General features: G+C 44.6%; 1 protein-coding gene and 1 long non-coding RNA gene across 2 annotated transcripts in view; one reads left to right on the top strand and one right to left on the bottom strand.

The window, feature by feature from the left end:
* On the bottom strand, nt 1–14,680 carry LOC140739495 (uncharacterized). Its single transcript, XR_012101656.1, has 2 exons — nt 14,581–14,680; nt 1–1,258 (listed from the first exon to the last, which is right to left on the bottom strand). It is a non-coding gene; the product is annotated as an uncharacterized lncRNA (long non-coding RNA).
* The window catches only part of sil1 (SIL1 nucleotide exchange factor), a 23,065-nt gene continuing 22,656 nt past the window's right edge, over nt 14,470–14,878 (top strand). The window contains exon 1 of the mRNA XM_073067848.1: nt 14,470–14,852. The gene's annotated coding sequence lies outside the window, so the exon portion shown is untranslated. The remainder of the gene's footprint in view (nt 14,853–14,878) is intronic.

Here is a 14,878-nt window from a genome sequence, read left to right on the forward strand (position 1 = left end):
TAAAGTTATAAGTACATTTATTATAAAAGTATGTATGCAATATACAACTCTGAGATTCATCTTCTCACAGATAGTCACGAAACTAAGAGAACCATGGAATCCATTAAAAAAATATCAACCCCTCCCCCAGCGAAAAGAAAATAATCAATGCAAATGGCAAAAAGAACAAGGAACAACACAGAATATAAGACACAAAATCGAAAGATTCCAGGCATATTTAGCTCAGTTCAATGAAGTCCTCATTGCCAGTTCTTGAGCAGCACTCCAGAGGGTAGCTATTTATTCCTGGAGTCATTCCAGGAGTGTTGGTCACAGACCCAAACCGCTTTCTCTTTCCTCAAACACCCGCCGATTACTCCTAAAGTTTTCTGTTTTCTTATTAGCAAAGAGAAATGTCGGTTCAATTCTTCGGTGTTTACAGAATTCTTTTGGCCTTGAGGTATATTGAAGCAACGGTATTACTGGAAGAAATAAAAGGAGTACGGCAGCCTCTCATCTTTGGACTGGGTCTGTTACAGACAGACATACTTTATTGATCCCGAGGGAAATTGGGTTTCGTTACAGTCGCAGCAACCAAGAATAGTGTAGAAATATAGCAATATAAAACCATAAATAATTAAATAATAATAAGTTAATCATGCCAAGTGGAAATAAGTCCAGGACCAGCCTATTGGCTCAGTGTCTGACACTCCGAGGGAGGAGTTGTAAAGTTTGATGGCCACAGGCAGGAATGACTTCCTATGACGCTCAGTGTTGCATCTCGGTGGAATGAGTCTCTGGCTGAATGTACTCCTGTGCCTAACCAGTACATTATGGAGTGGATGGGAGACATTGTCCAAGATGGCATGCAACTTGGACAGCATCCTCTTTTCAGACACCATCGTCAGAGAGTCCAGTTCCACCCCCACAACATCACTGGCCTTACGAATGAGTTTGTTGATTCTGTTGGTGTCTGCTACCCTCAGCCTGCTGCCCCAGCACACAACAGCAAACATGATAGCACTGGCCACCACAGACTCATAGAACATCCTCAGCATCGTCCGACAGATGGTAAAGGACCTCAGTCTCCTCAGGAAATAGAGACGGCTCTGACCCTTCTTGTAGACAGCCTCAGTGTTCTTTGACCAGTCCAGTTTATTGTCAATTCATATCCCCAGGTATTTGTAATCCTCCACCATGTCCACACTGACCCCTTGGATGGAAACAGGGGTCGGTGCCTTATCATTGTAAATTTTTAAAATCTGCAGATGCTGCAAGTCTAAAATGAAAATAGAAAATGTTGAAAATAATCAAGTCATCATCAACCTGAACTGTTAACTCTGTTTCTCTTCCTGCAGAACCAACCTGACCCAGTGGGTGTTTCCAGCATTTCCTTGTTGCACCTTGCAATCTGTAAGCAGTCCCAGACATATTTGCTGAAATTTAACTCAGAGCCACAGGGTGGCAGTGCACACAACCCAACAGAAATTAATTGTCAGAGCATCAGAAACAATTACAATGCTGCAGCTCTTTCAACAAGATGACAGGTTATGACAAAGTTACCAACCCTCCTAGAATGGTCTGAAAACCCCCACAAAATCCTTGTGCATTAAGAATTCTATCTTCAGAAGATAGAGGGTCGTGGTGGAGGGAGTACGTTCAGATTGGAGGGTTGTGACTAGTGGTGTCCCACAAGGATCTGTTCTGGGACCTCTACTTTTTGTGATTTTTAGTAATGACCTGGATGTGGGGGTAGAAGGGTCGGTTGGCAAGTTTGCAGATGACACAAAGGTTGTTGGTGTTGTAGATAGTGTAGAGGATTGTCGAAGATTGCAGAGAGACATTGATAGGATGCAGAAGTGGGCTGAGAAGTGGCAGATGGAGTTCAACCCGGAGAAGTGTGAGGTGGTACACTTTGGAAGGACAAACTCCAAGGCAGAGTATAAAGTAAATGGCAGGATACTTAGTAGTGTGGAGGAGCAGAGGGATCTGAAGGTATATGCCCACAGATCCCTGAAAGATAGGGTAGTTAAGAAAGCTTATGGGGTATTAGCTTTCATAAGTCGAGGGATAGAGTTTAAGAGATGCGATGTAATGATGCAGCTCTATAAAACTCTAGTTAGGCCACACTTGGAGTACTGTGTCCAGTTCTGGTCGCCTCACTATAGGAAGGATGTGGAAGCATTTGAAAGGGTACAGAGGAGATTTATCAGGATGCTGCCTGGTTTAGAGAGTATGCATTATGATCAGAGATTAAGGGAGCTAGGGCTTTACTCTTTGGAGAGAAGGAGGATGAGAGGAGTCATGATAGAGGTGTACAAGATATTAAGAGGAATAGACAGAGTGGACAGCCAGCGCCTCTTCCCCAGGGCACCACTGCTCAGTACAAGAGGACATGGCTTTAAGGTAAGGGGAGGGAAGTTCAAGGGGGATATTAGAGGAAGGTTTTTCACTCAGAGAGTGGTTGGTGCATGGAATGCACTGCCTGAGTCAGTGGTGGAGACAGATACACTAGTGAAGTTTAAGAGACTACTAGACAGGAATATGGAGGAATTTAAGGTGGGGGGTTATATGGGAGGCAGGGTTTGAGGGTCGGCACAACATTGTGGGCCGAAGGGCCTGTAATGTGCTGTACTGTTCTATGTTCTATCGCATGCTGCAACTTTTGTGTGTGTGTTGCATAATTGAATTGTTGCTATTTAGTATATAGGTTGTGCTGCTAAAGTTACACAACATCCTAATTCTCGCTGACACGTTCTTACAATTCTCATACAACACTCTTTTTGACATCCTCAGCTGAAATAGCATTGTTTATCCAATTAGGGAATAGCAGATACAAACAGTACACACAAACGTTTATTATCAAAGTTCAAACTTCACAGTACATTTATTATCAAAGATACACAATCTTGAGATTTGTCATCTTGCAGGCAACCACAAAACTTAGAAACACAATAGACCACACTTAAAAAGAGCACACACAACAAGGACCGTCAAACACCCAACTGCAAAAGGAAACATAACTCTGCAAACTATAAAAACGCAAATAACACACAGGACATAAACTGCTGAGTGCCAGTAAGTGAGTCCACAGCCAGGCACCCAGCTCAGCACTGCAGCCGGCCCAGGAGCCCGACGGCTGCAGCCGCAGCCACAGAGCGAGTGTAGCAGTGGGACAAGAAAAGCCTCTCAGAGTGGTGAGCTCAACACCAGTTCATCCATCTCCCTCAGCTTCAATGCCTTGATTTTCAAAAAAATCTGGCTTGGCATTTAAATCGCCTAAACATCATTTTGTTCTTCACTCCCGGACCCAGAGCTTGCTGCCTCAATCCTGCCCCAAGTACACTCTAGCAATGGCTGCCACTGCCACACCTGCATTCTCATGAGTCCGGCTCGCTGAATCCGTCAGGACACTGTGAAAATGGGAGTTCGTACAGACTATTCACAATATCCTTCAGGACACTGCGAAAATGGGAGTTCGTACAGACTATTCACAATATCCTTCAGGACACTGAGAAAATGGCAGGTTGACCAGACTATACAAAAACACAACCCCCTAAAGGAAATTACAGGCTGTGAATTACAGTGATTGTAGTTCAGAAAAAGTATAATTAATAGAATAGCTAGTAATTGTGTTTATCGTCTGCAAAATGTCATCGTGTATCTTCAGCACCATCTCACCATAAAAATTAGCATCAGAAATTAGGCCTCTCAACCCCTTGATGTTGTGTATTTAATAAGTAAGAAATGTTTAAGTAATCTTGTATTATATTGGTTGATTAGGCATTCTTGTTTGCTTAAATCATTCATTACGGGTCATATGTATAACTACATGAAATGCATACCTCATCATGCTACCACGTGATACGTGTGTATCCCACTTAAAATAAACCCAAAGATTTTCAGACTCCAGTGTCTTCCTTTGAATGCTTTGAAATTACAAAACATAACATTGGCAACGAGGTATTTTTAAAACAAACCCAAGATGGTTATCCAGCTGTTGAAGCACAGGGAGATATTCAAACTGAAAAGGAATGGTTGAATTTTTTAAAAAAACACAGCCCACCATGTGGAGAGACTGTCGAGTTATAAAACAGCAGCATAGCAGGTATTCATTTGAAGGGAAGAAACAATTAAGTTTTTTTTTAGAAAAAGTCAGAAAATGGAAGAATTCCTGGGTTCATGAAAAGTGACTACCAGGTGGTAATAATCATAAAAAAGAGCAGAAAGGGCTGGCTACACCGGAAAGTTGGACACACTTGATTACACAAAAGAGGTAATTCAACAATATTTTGAAGCAAATGAAACAGCCACTGAGAATTGAGTATCGATTTTGCTGAACGTATTGGGTTTAAATGCATACAGTTTGCTTCGCAGTGTGACTGCTCTAACCAAATCATCAGAAATGAGCATGGCCAATATTGTAAAGTGATGCAGGAACATTTAGAACCAAAACCATTGTTGATTGCAGAATGTTTTGGGTTTCATAAGCAGAATTATTAAGAAGGGGAGTCCATTTCAGAGTATGTGGCTGAGTTGAAGAGATTATCTGAGCATTGTCATTTTGGTAATGGGCTTCATGACACACGGAGAGATTATCTAGTTTGTGGAATCTTACAAGAAAGCATTCAAAAATAGCTCCTAATGGAAGCCCAGCTCACATTTCAGACAGCAGTTGAAATTACTGTTTCAATAGAAACCGCAGGCAGAGATGCGACTGAGTTACAGTAAGGAATGAAAATGAGCATGAACTAAATTGCAACATCTAAACAGAAACCGGCCTGGCTGAAAAAAAGTATATTACTGGTGTGGCAGGGGCTCGCAAACACCAGACCAATGCAAATTTAAAGGCGAGACCTGTAGAAAGTGTAACAAAGTCGGACATATATAGATAGCATGTCGGGTAGACAAAAATAAATGGTTGGAATGAGAAAAGAAAAAGATGAAAAATAAAACTGCAGTTTCAAGAAGGGCACTGATCTGCATCACACACAAAATGCTGGTGGAACGCAGCAGGTCAGGCAGCATCTATAAGGAAAAGTGCTGTCGACGTTTCGGGCCGAGACCCTTTGTCAGGACACTGCATGCTATTGATGAAAAATCTGATAAAGATGAGAGTGACACAGGACTGAGTAAACTTGATATTTACAATGTGAAAACTAGCAATAGACAAGAAGTGACCGGCAAATTGATTAAAATGGAAGCAACACACACAAAATGCTGGAGGAACTCAGCAGGACAGGCGCGTCTGAGTTCCTCTACCATTTTGTGCCTGTTACTTGGATTTCCAGTAACTGCAGATTTTCTCCTGTTTTTGATCAAAATGGAATTTGACACTGGTTCTGCTGTTCCAGTCATTCCACAAGATGAGTTTGAATGGTATTTCAAAAATACTTAACTGAAGCCTGCAGATATTCAGCTAAGAACTGATATGAGGAATGATAACTCCTGTGGGAATGACATTGGTGATAGTGAAATACAAGAGCCTACAATCCACACTGAGCTTAGATGTGATATAAAGAGCAGGACCAGCATTGTGGGGGTGTGATTGGCTGAGACAACAACAACTTGATTGGAGATCCATCCACCATTTACCTGCTGCATACCCTGCACGAGTCAACAGAAAGGTATTGTTTGATGATAGATGCTGTATTTCTTTAACCGTTGCACAACAGAGGACAAACAGGTGTTGGTGCCAACCCCTGTGCCTCTGGTTGGAAAGTACATTGGATGGAGGAAGGGCCATGCTGCTCAGAGGAAGCTTCGAAGTGACAAAAGCAGTGGTCTCTCAACAAGTTTTTGTAGGTAATGTATTTGAAAAAGCTTCTAATATGTTAATCAGGCAGTTACTTGCAAAATGGGCAATGTTTTAAGCTGGAAGAGAGTTTAACGAGCTTCAGGAAAGTTGCAAGCATTCAGTTTTTGTGAGTATAAAGAACCAGAATCTACCCTGCGTGCATTGAGGTTACTGAATGAACTTCAAGTGGGAGACAGAAACCTGCTTGTAAAAGTAGATGCAAAGACCAAAGCCCAGCTGGATGAATGGAAGGCCAAAGAGAAAGGAGGCAATGGAGATAGAAAACAGAGGATTCATCAGAAACTTTTGTGGATGGGGAAACCAAGAGGACAGATTAGATTATAAAGGGAGCAATAGAAGGATTAGTAAGAGAATATTCCAGTGAACTAAGTGCACCTTCCCAAGATCAAACTGCACAAACCAGAAGAAGAAAGGTGGCTACTGCTGTCAGAACCACTTCCTGCAGTCTCAGAGTCAACTCCTACAACCATCGTGGAGAAGGCCCCAGAACCTGAGATTGTTTCACAGTTATGAGTCTTGCCTACCAAGCAGAGGGTCCTCCATTGTCAGGAAAGATGATAACCCACAAAGGGAAAAAAGCCTCCACAGCGATTAAAACTTCGGGCCTGAATGGGACAATTTAAAGCTTACTATGCTGTGGATGTCTGTAAACAGTAATTGCATTATTTAATATATTGTGTATACAGCTGAGAAGCACTCTACTGAGTTGAAGTGTGCAGGTAAGCACGAAGGAGTGCTGTGTATTTAATAATTAAGTAAAGTTTGAGTAATCTTGTATATATACACCATACATTTTGATTGATTAAGCATTCTTGTTCATTTAAATAATTAATTACAAGTTACATGTATAAATACATGAATTGCATATATCATCTTGCTACCACGACTTGTGCACGCCTCACTTAATGTAAACTCGAAGACAGGCCCACATTTCAGATTCCTGCGTCTTTGTTTCAATTAGTTTAATGTTTTAAAGCTACAAAACCTAAGCTGAGACTGTCCCCAATTCCATACTTTTAATATTTGATCTGTATCTTCAGCTTCATAATCCCATCTGCCCACTCGTTATCAAAGATCTATCCACCTTCATCTGCAAAATGGCCAAAGACTCTGCTTTCACTGGTCTGTCAGGACGAGAATTCCAAAGACTCATGGCTCTGAGAGAAAAACAATTGCCTCATCTCTATCCAAAACGAGTGCCCCTTCATTTCTAAACAGTGACACCCAGGATTCGGATTCTCCTGCGAAAGGAAGACCACCTCTAAATCCACCCTGTCAGGACACCGCTGGATCTTTTAAGTTTTAATGAATGTTCACTCAGTGGATACAAGCACAGCCCATCCAAAATTTCTTTTGACAACCGCCCATTCCAGATCTAGTATGCCTTTTCTGAATTGCTTCATTTGCACTAACCTCCTTCCCTAATCAGACTAATCCAAAGTGCCAACCCTTCTACTGACCAAAAGGGTTCTCCTCTTTGATCCTGACCACAATTTACATACCGCCAAAGGCCGATGTTAAGCAGGCACTCAAGGTCAGCAAACAAGGAACAGCCCATCCTGACTCCTTTCAGAGGGACATCAATCAGGCTTGCTTGAAGAAATCTCTGTCCAATTATTATCAACATATCACTGGCAGCACCAAGGGTTCCAACACACTTGACCACTGCTATACTATGATTAGGAATGCCTGTTGTTCCACCCCAGACCCAGACATTTTGGGAAATCAGATCACTTGGCTGTCTACATGCATGCAGGCAGAGGCTAAAGAGCAAGCCTCCAGGGATAAGGACAACAAAGAGGTGGTTGCGAGAGGTAAAGGAGGGTCTATGGGATTGCTTCGAGTCAGTGGACTGGGCCATGTTCAGGAACTCAGAGCATGTGAACGAATAAAGCACAGTTGTCAAGGACTTCATGAAAACAGTCGCAGACTAGTGAGTCCCCCCAAAAACTATTCAGAGCTTTCCCCAGCTAGAAGCCCTGGATGAACCATGAGATCTGCAATCTGCTGAGGGCCAGATCAGTGGCATTCGGGTCTAGTGATGAAGTAAAATTCCAGAGGTCCAGGTACAATCTCCGGAAAGCCATCTCACATGTGAAGTGGCAACTCCAGACCAAACTGGACTCACTGGAGGATGCTCAGTAACTATGGCAGGGCTTGAATACTATCCCCTCCTACAATGTGAAACCAAGTCACATAGGTGGCAACAATGCTTCGCTCCCAGATGAGCTCAATGCCTCTTATGCTTGCTTTTAACATCCAAACATGGAGGCGCCTGCACCAACTCCCATAACCCCAATGATCCTGTGATTTCAGTCTCGGAGGCAGATGTGAGAGCCTCCTTCAGGAGGGTGAGCCCATGGAGAGCATCCAGCCGAGACAGGGTACCTGGCCAAGTACTAAAGACTCATATCTTTAACCTCTCGCTTCGGAGGTCTGAGGTACCTACCTACATCAAGTAGGCTTCAATGGTACTGGTACCCAAGAAGAATGTGGCAACTTGTCTGAATTACTATTACACCCACGGTGATGAAGTGCTTTGAGAGGTTGGTGATGAAACCAGCTCCTGTCTGAGAAGCGACTTGGATCTGCTACAACTTGCCTACCTGAGCAACAGGTCCACAGCAGATGGCATTTCATTGGCTCTTCACTCAACCCTGGAACATCTGGACAGCAAAGGTACACACATCAGGATGTGTTTTATTGATTACAACTCAGCATTTAATATTACTATCTCCTCAAAATTACTCAATGAGCTTCAATTCCTTAGCCTTAATGCCTCCTGTACAATTGGATTTCCTCACTTCCAGACCCCACTCAGTTTGGATTGGCAAAAAACATTCTCCACAGTCTCCATCAGCACGGGTGCACCATAAAGCTGTGTGCTTAGCCCTCTGCTCTTCTCTATGACTGTGTGGCTGAGCACAGCTCCAATGCCATACTTAGGTTTGCTGACAACACCGCTGTCATTGGCTGAATCAAAGGCGGCTATGAATCAGTATGTAGGAGGGAAAGTGAAAATCTGGCTGAGTGATGCCATAACAACGACTTCTCATTCAACGTCAGCAGGACTAAGGAGCTTATAATTGACATCAAGAGGACTAAAACTCTATAATCCTCATCAGGGGATTAAAGGTGGAGAAAGTCAGCAACTTGGTGTTATCATTTCAGAGGATCTGCCCCAAGTCCAGCATATACGTGCCATTACAAAAAAAGCACGGAAGTGCCTCTACTTTCTTAGAAGTTTGCAATGATTTGGCATGACACCTAAAACTTTGACAAGCTTCTAGTACAGATGTGTGGCGGAGAGTATATCGACTAGTTGCATCACAGCTTGATATGGAAACACCATTTCCCTTGAATGGAAAAGCCTACAAAAAGTAGTGCATACAGCCCAGACCATCTTTACCCAAAAGTGGATAAAGCTCTCCCCACTACTGAGCGCATCTATTCGCAGTATTGTCACAGGAAAGCAGCTTTCATCATTTGAGGAACCCCACCATTCAGGTCATGCTCCCCTCCCATTGCTGGAAGAGTTTCAGAACCCGCAACACCAGGTTCAGGAACAGTTATTTAATGATAGTTTAACCGTTGTTAAATGATGGATTAACAGTTATTAAGTGAGAAAACAAATGTATGATTAGAGGAACGATCAATCTATATTGACAAAATGAATGCAGTGGCATATTGAAGAACTTCTTTCAGCAGTGAAAATAGAACCAACCACTGAAAAGCGCCTGTAGCTGTGCTTGTCCATACCCATTCACTGAAAAGCACACAGTGACATTACCGCCTGTAGCTGTGCTTGTCCATACCCATTCACTGAAAAGCACACAGTGACATTACCACCTGTAGCTGTGCTTGTCCATATCCATTCACTGAAAAGCACAGTGACATTACCGCCTGTAGCTGTGCTTGTCCATACCCATTCACTGAAAAGCACACAGTGACATTACCGCCTGTAGCTGTGCTTGTCTATACGCGTTCACTGAAAAGCACACAGTGACATTACCACCTGTAGCTGTGCTTGTCTATACCCATTCACTGAAAAGCACACAGTGACATTACCACCTGTAGCTGTGCTTGTCTATACCCATTCACTGAAAAGCACACAGTGACATTACCACCTGTAGCTGTGCTTGTCTATACCCATTCACTGAAAAGCACACAGTGACATTACCACCTGTAGCTGTGCTTGTCTATACCCATTCACTGAAAAGCACACAGTGACATTACCGCCTGTAGCTGTGCTTGTCCATATCCATTCACTGAAAAGCACACAGTGACATTACCACCTGTAGCTGTGCTTGTCCATACCCATTCACTGAAAAGCACACAGTGACATTACCACCTGTAGCTGTGCTTGTCCATATCCATTCACTGAAAAGCACAGTGACATTACCGCCTGTAGCTGTGCTTGTCCATATCCATTCACTGAAAAGCACAGTGACATTACCGCCTGTAGCTGTGCTTGTCCAGACCCATTCACTGAAAAGCACACAGTGACATTACCGCCTGTAGCTGTGCTTGTCCATATCCATTCACTGAAAAGCACACAGTGACATTACCGCCTGTAGCTGTGCTTGTCCATATCCATTCACTGAAAAGCACACAGTGACATTACCGCCTGTAGCTGTGCTTGTCCATATCCATTCACTGAAAAGCACACAGTGACATTACCGCCTGTAGCTGTGCTTGTCCATATCCATTCACTGAAAAGCACACAGTGACATTACCGCCTGTAGCTGTGCTTGTCCATATCCATTCACTGAAAAGCACAGTGACATTACCGCCTGTAGCTGTGCTTGTCTATTTCCATTCACTGAAAAGCACACAGTGACATTACTGCCTGTAGCTGTGCTTGTCCATATCCATTCACTGAAAAGCACACAGTGACATTACTGCCTGTAGCTGTGCTTGTCCAGACCCATTCACTGAAAAGCACAGTGACATTACCGCCTGTAGCTGTGCTTGTCCATATCCATTCACTGAAAAGCACACAGTGACATTACTGCCTGTAGCTGTGCTTGTCCAGACCCATTCACTGAAAAGCACAGTGACATTACCGCCTGTAGCTGTGCTTGTCTATTTCCATTCACTGAAAAGCACACAGTGACATTACCACCTGTAGCTGTGCTTGTCCATATCCATTCACTGAAAAGCACACAGTGACATTACTGCCTGTAGCTGTGCTTGTCCAAACCCATTCACTGAAAATCACAGTGACATTACCGCCTGTAGCTGTGCTTGTCCATATCCATTCACTGAAAAGCACACAGTGACATTACTGCCTGTAGCTGTGCTTGTCCAGACCCATTCACTGAAAAGCACAGTGACATTACCGCCTGTAGCTGTGCTTGTCTATTTCCATTCACTGAAAAGCACACAGTGACATTACCACCTGTAGCTGTGCTTGTCCAGACCCATTCACTGAAAAGCACACAGTGACATTACTGCCTGTAGCTGTGCTTGTCCAGACCCATTCACTGAAAATCACAGTGACATTACCGCCTGTAGCTGTGCTTGTCCATATCCATTCACTGAAAAGCACACAGTGACATTACTGCCTGTAGCTGTGCTTGTCCAGACCCATTCACTGAAAATCACAGTGACATTACTGCCTGTAGCTGTGCTTGTCCAGACCCATTCACTGAAAATCACAGTGACATTACCGCCTGTAGCTGTGCTTGTCTATTTCCATTCACTGAAAAGCACACAACGACATTAATCAGAATCAGAATCAGGTTTATTATCACCAGCATGTGACGTGAAACTTGTTAACTTAGCAGCAGCAGTTCAGTGAAATACATAATATAGCAGAGAGAAAAAAAATAATAATTTTTTAAAAAAAGATAATAATAAATAAACAAGTAAATCAATTACATATATAGAATAGATTTTTTTTAATGTGCAAAAACAGAAATACCGTATATTTTTTTTTAAAGGGAGGTAGTATCGAAAGATTCAATGTCCATTTTGTGCCAATAAAAAGACAGGCATAACTGGGACTCATATGGGTGCCCATGGCTACACCCTTGGTTGGCATAACTGGGACTCATACAGGTGCCCATGGCTACACCCTTGGTTGGCATAACTGGGACCCATATGGGTGCCCATGGCTACACCCTTGGTTGGCATAACTGGGACCCATATGGGTGCCCATGGCTACACCCTTGGTTGGCATAACTGGGACTCATATGGGTGCCCATGGCTACACCCTTGGTTGGCATAACTGGGACCAATATGGGTGCCCATGGCTACACCCTTGGTTGGCATAACTGGGACCCATATGGGTGCCCATGGCTACACCCTTGGTTGGCATAATTGGGACTAATACGGGTGCCCATGGCTACACCCTTGGTTGGCATAACTGGGACCAATATGGGTGCCCATGGCTACACCCTTGGTTGGCATAACTGGGACCAATATGGGTGCCCATGGCTACACCCTTGGTTGACATAATTGGGACTAATACGGGTGCCCATGGCTACACCCTTGGTTGGCATAACTGGGACCCATATGGGTGCCCATGGATATAACCTTGGTTGGCATAACTGGGACCCATACGGGTGCCCATGCCTTTTCGTTGGCTTTGTGGAACAGTCCATGTTCCAAGTCTATACGGGTATCCATCCCCCTCTTTTCCTTCGCTACATCGACCACTGCATTGGTGCTGCCTCCTGCACGCATGCTGAGCTCGTTGACTTCATTAACTTTGCCTCCAACTTTCACCCTGCCCTCAAATTTACCTGGTCCATTTCCGACACCTCCCTCTCCTTTCTTGATCTTTCTGTCTCCATCTCTGGAGACGGCCTATCTACTGATATCTACTATAAGCCTACAGACTCTCTCAGCTACCTGGACTATTCCTCTTCCCACCCTGTCTCTTGCAAAAATGCTATCCCGTTCTCACAATTCCTCCGTCTCTACCACATCTGCTCTCAGGATGAGGCTTTTCATTCCAGGACGAAAGAGATGTCTTCCTTTTTTAAACAAAGGGGCTTCCCTTCCTCCACCATCAACACTGCTCTCAAACGCATCTCTCCCATTTCCCGCACTTCTGCCCTCACCCCATCCGCCTGCTACCCCACTTGGGATAGGGTTCCCCTTGTCCTCACCTACCACCCCACCAGCCTCCCGGTCCAACGTATAATTCTCCGTAATTTCCGCCACCTCCAACGGGATCCCACTACCAAACACATCTTTCCCTCCCCCCCCCCCTTCTGCTTTCCGCAGGGATCGCTCCCTATGCGACTCCCTTGTCCACTCGTCCCCCCCATCCCTTCCCACCGATCTCCCTCCTGGCACTTATCCTTGTATGCGGAACAAGTGCTACACCTGCCCTTACACTTCCTCCCTCACCACCATTCAGGGCCCCAGACAGTCCTTCCAGGTGAGGCGACACTTCACCTGTGAGTCGGAATGTGTGATATACTGTGTCCAGTGCTCCTGGTGCGGCCTTTTATATATTGGTGAGAGCCGACGCAGACTGGGAGACCGTTTCGCTGAATACCTACGCTCGGTCCGCCAGAGAAAGCAGGATCTCCCAGTGGCCACACATTTTAATTCCATGTCCCATTCCCATTCTGATATGTCTATCCATGGCCTCCTCTACTGTCAAAATGAATCCAAACTCAGGTTGGAGGAACAACACCTAATATATCGGCTGGGTAGCCTCCAACCTGATGTCATGAACATTGACTTCTCTAACTTCCGTTAATGTCCCTCCTCCCCTTCTTACCCCATCCCTGATATATTTAGTTGTTTGTTTTTTTTCCTCTCTCTCTGCCCATCACTCTGCCTGTTCTCCATCTCCCTCCGGTGCCCCGCTCCCCCTTTCTTTCTCCTGAGGCCTCCCGTCCCATGATCCTTTCCCTTCTCCAGCTCTGTATCACTTTCACCAATCACCTTTCCAGCTCTTAACTTCATCCCACCCCTTCCGGTCTTCTCCTATCATTTTGCATTTCCCCCTCCCCACTACTTTCAAATATCTTACTATCTTTCCTTTCAGTTGGTCCAGACGAAGGGTCTCGGCCTGAAACGTCGACAGTACTTCTCCCTGTAGATGCTGCCTGGCCTGCTGTGTTCCACCAGCATTTTGTGTGTGTTGTTTGAATTTCCAGCATCTGCAGATTTCCTCCTGTTTACACTTTCTGGATGCTGTCGGTCACTACTTTGCATTCCCAGACGCAAAGCAGGTGTGTAAGAATTCTGTAACTCTTGCAAAAGACGCATTACAAATCTCTGTTTTTATTTGGATTAATTCCGATTTTTAGAGGGTTATCTCTTTAATACTGTAAACAGAGAAAGTCTGCAGATGCTGTTAATCCAAAACAACACACAGAAAATGCAGGAAGAACTCAGCAGGTTAGTCAGCATCTATGGATATGAATAAACAGTAGACGTTTCCGGCTGAGACATTTCCTCAGCACTGGAAAGGAAGGTGGGGGGAGAGGGTAATGCCAGGATAAAAAGGTGGGAGGAGGGAAAGGAGGATAGCTAGAAGGTGATAGGTGAAGCCAGGTGGGTAGGAAAGGTAAAGGGCTGGAGAAGGAGGAATTTGATTGGAGAGGAAAGTGGACCATAGCAAAAAGGGAAGGAGCAGTGGGAGTGGCAGGCAGGTGAGAAGAGGTACGAGGCCAGAGTGGAGGATTTGTTTTTAGCGAAAGTGAAAACAATATTCATGCTATCAATTCAGAGGCTACCCAGCCGGTCTTTAACAGTGTTATTCTAGGAGATTTCTGAGTGTTCTGCCCCCGTGCTCTTTCTCTACCCACTCGTACCTGGAACAGATCGATTTGAAGCCGTGCGTGCTCACAGCCGCTGAGTGTGAGCAGCGGCCCCGGGGATCCGCACTGTCGCCGTGCATTGTGTCAGTTTTGGTGACTTCGGGCCGCTGTATCTTTAAATGATTGCGTCACGAGCGGCGAGCGCTCCGATTGGCTCAGCGGTGCAGTGTATAGGGCGACGTGGTTGCATGAGAGGAAGGTAGGGCTTTCCTGCTGGGGAGGACGGCAGGCGTTGGAGGAGGAGTCAAGTGGTCGCCTGTGAAGGGGTAAGTTAGACTGGAGAAGGGTGTAA

Source organism: Hemitrygon akajei, chromosome 15 (genome assembly GCF_048418815.1).
Source record: "Hemitrygon akajei chromosome 15, sHemAka1.3, whole genome shotgun sequence".
Lineage (NCBI taxonomy): Eukaryota > Metazoa > Chordata > Chondrichthyes > Myliobatiformes > Dasyatidae > Hemitrygon > Hemitrygon akajei.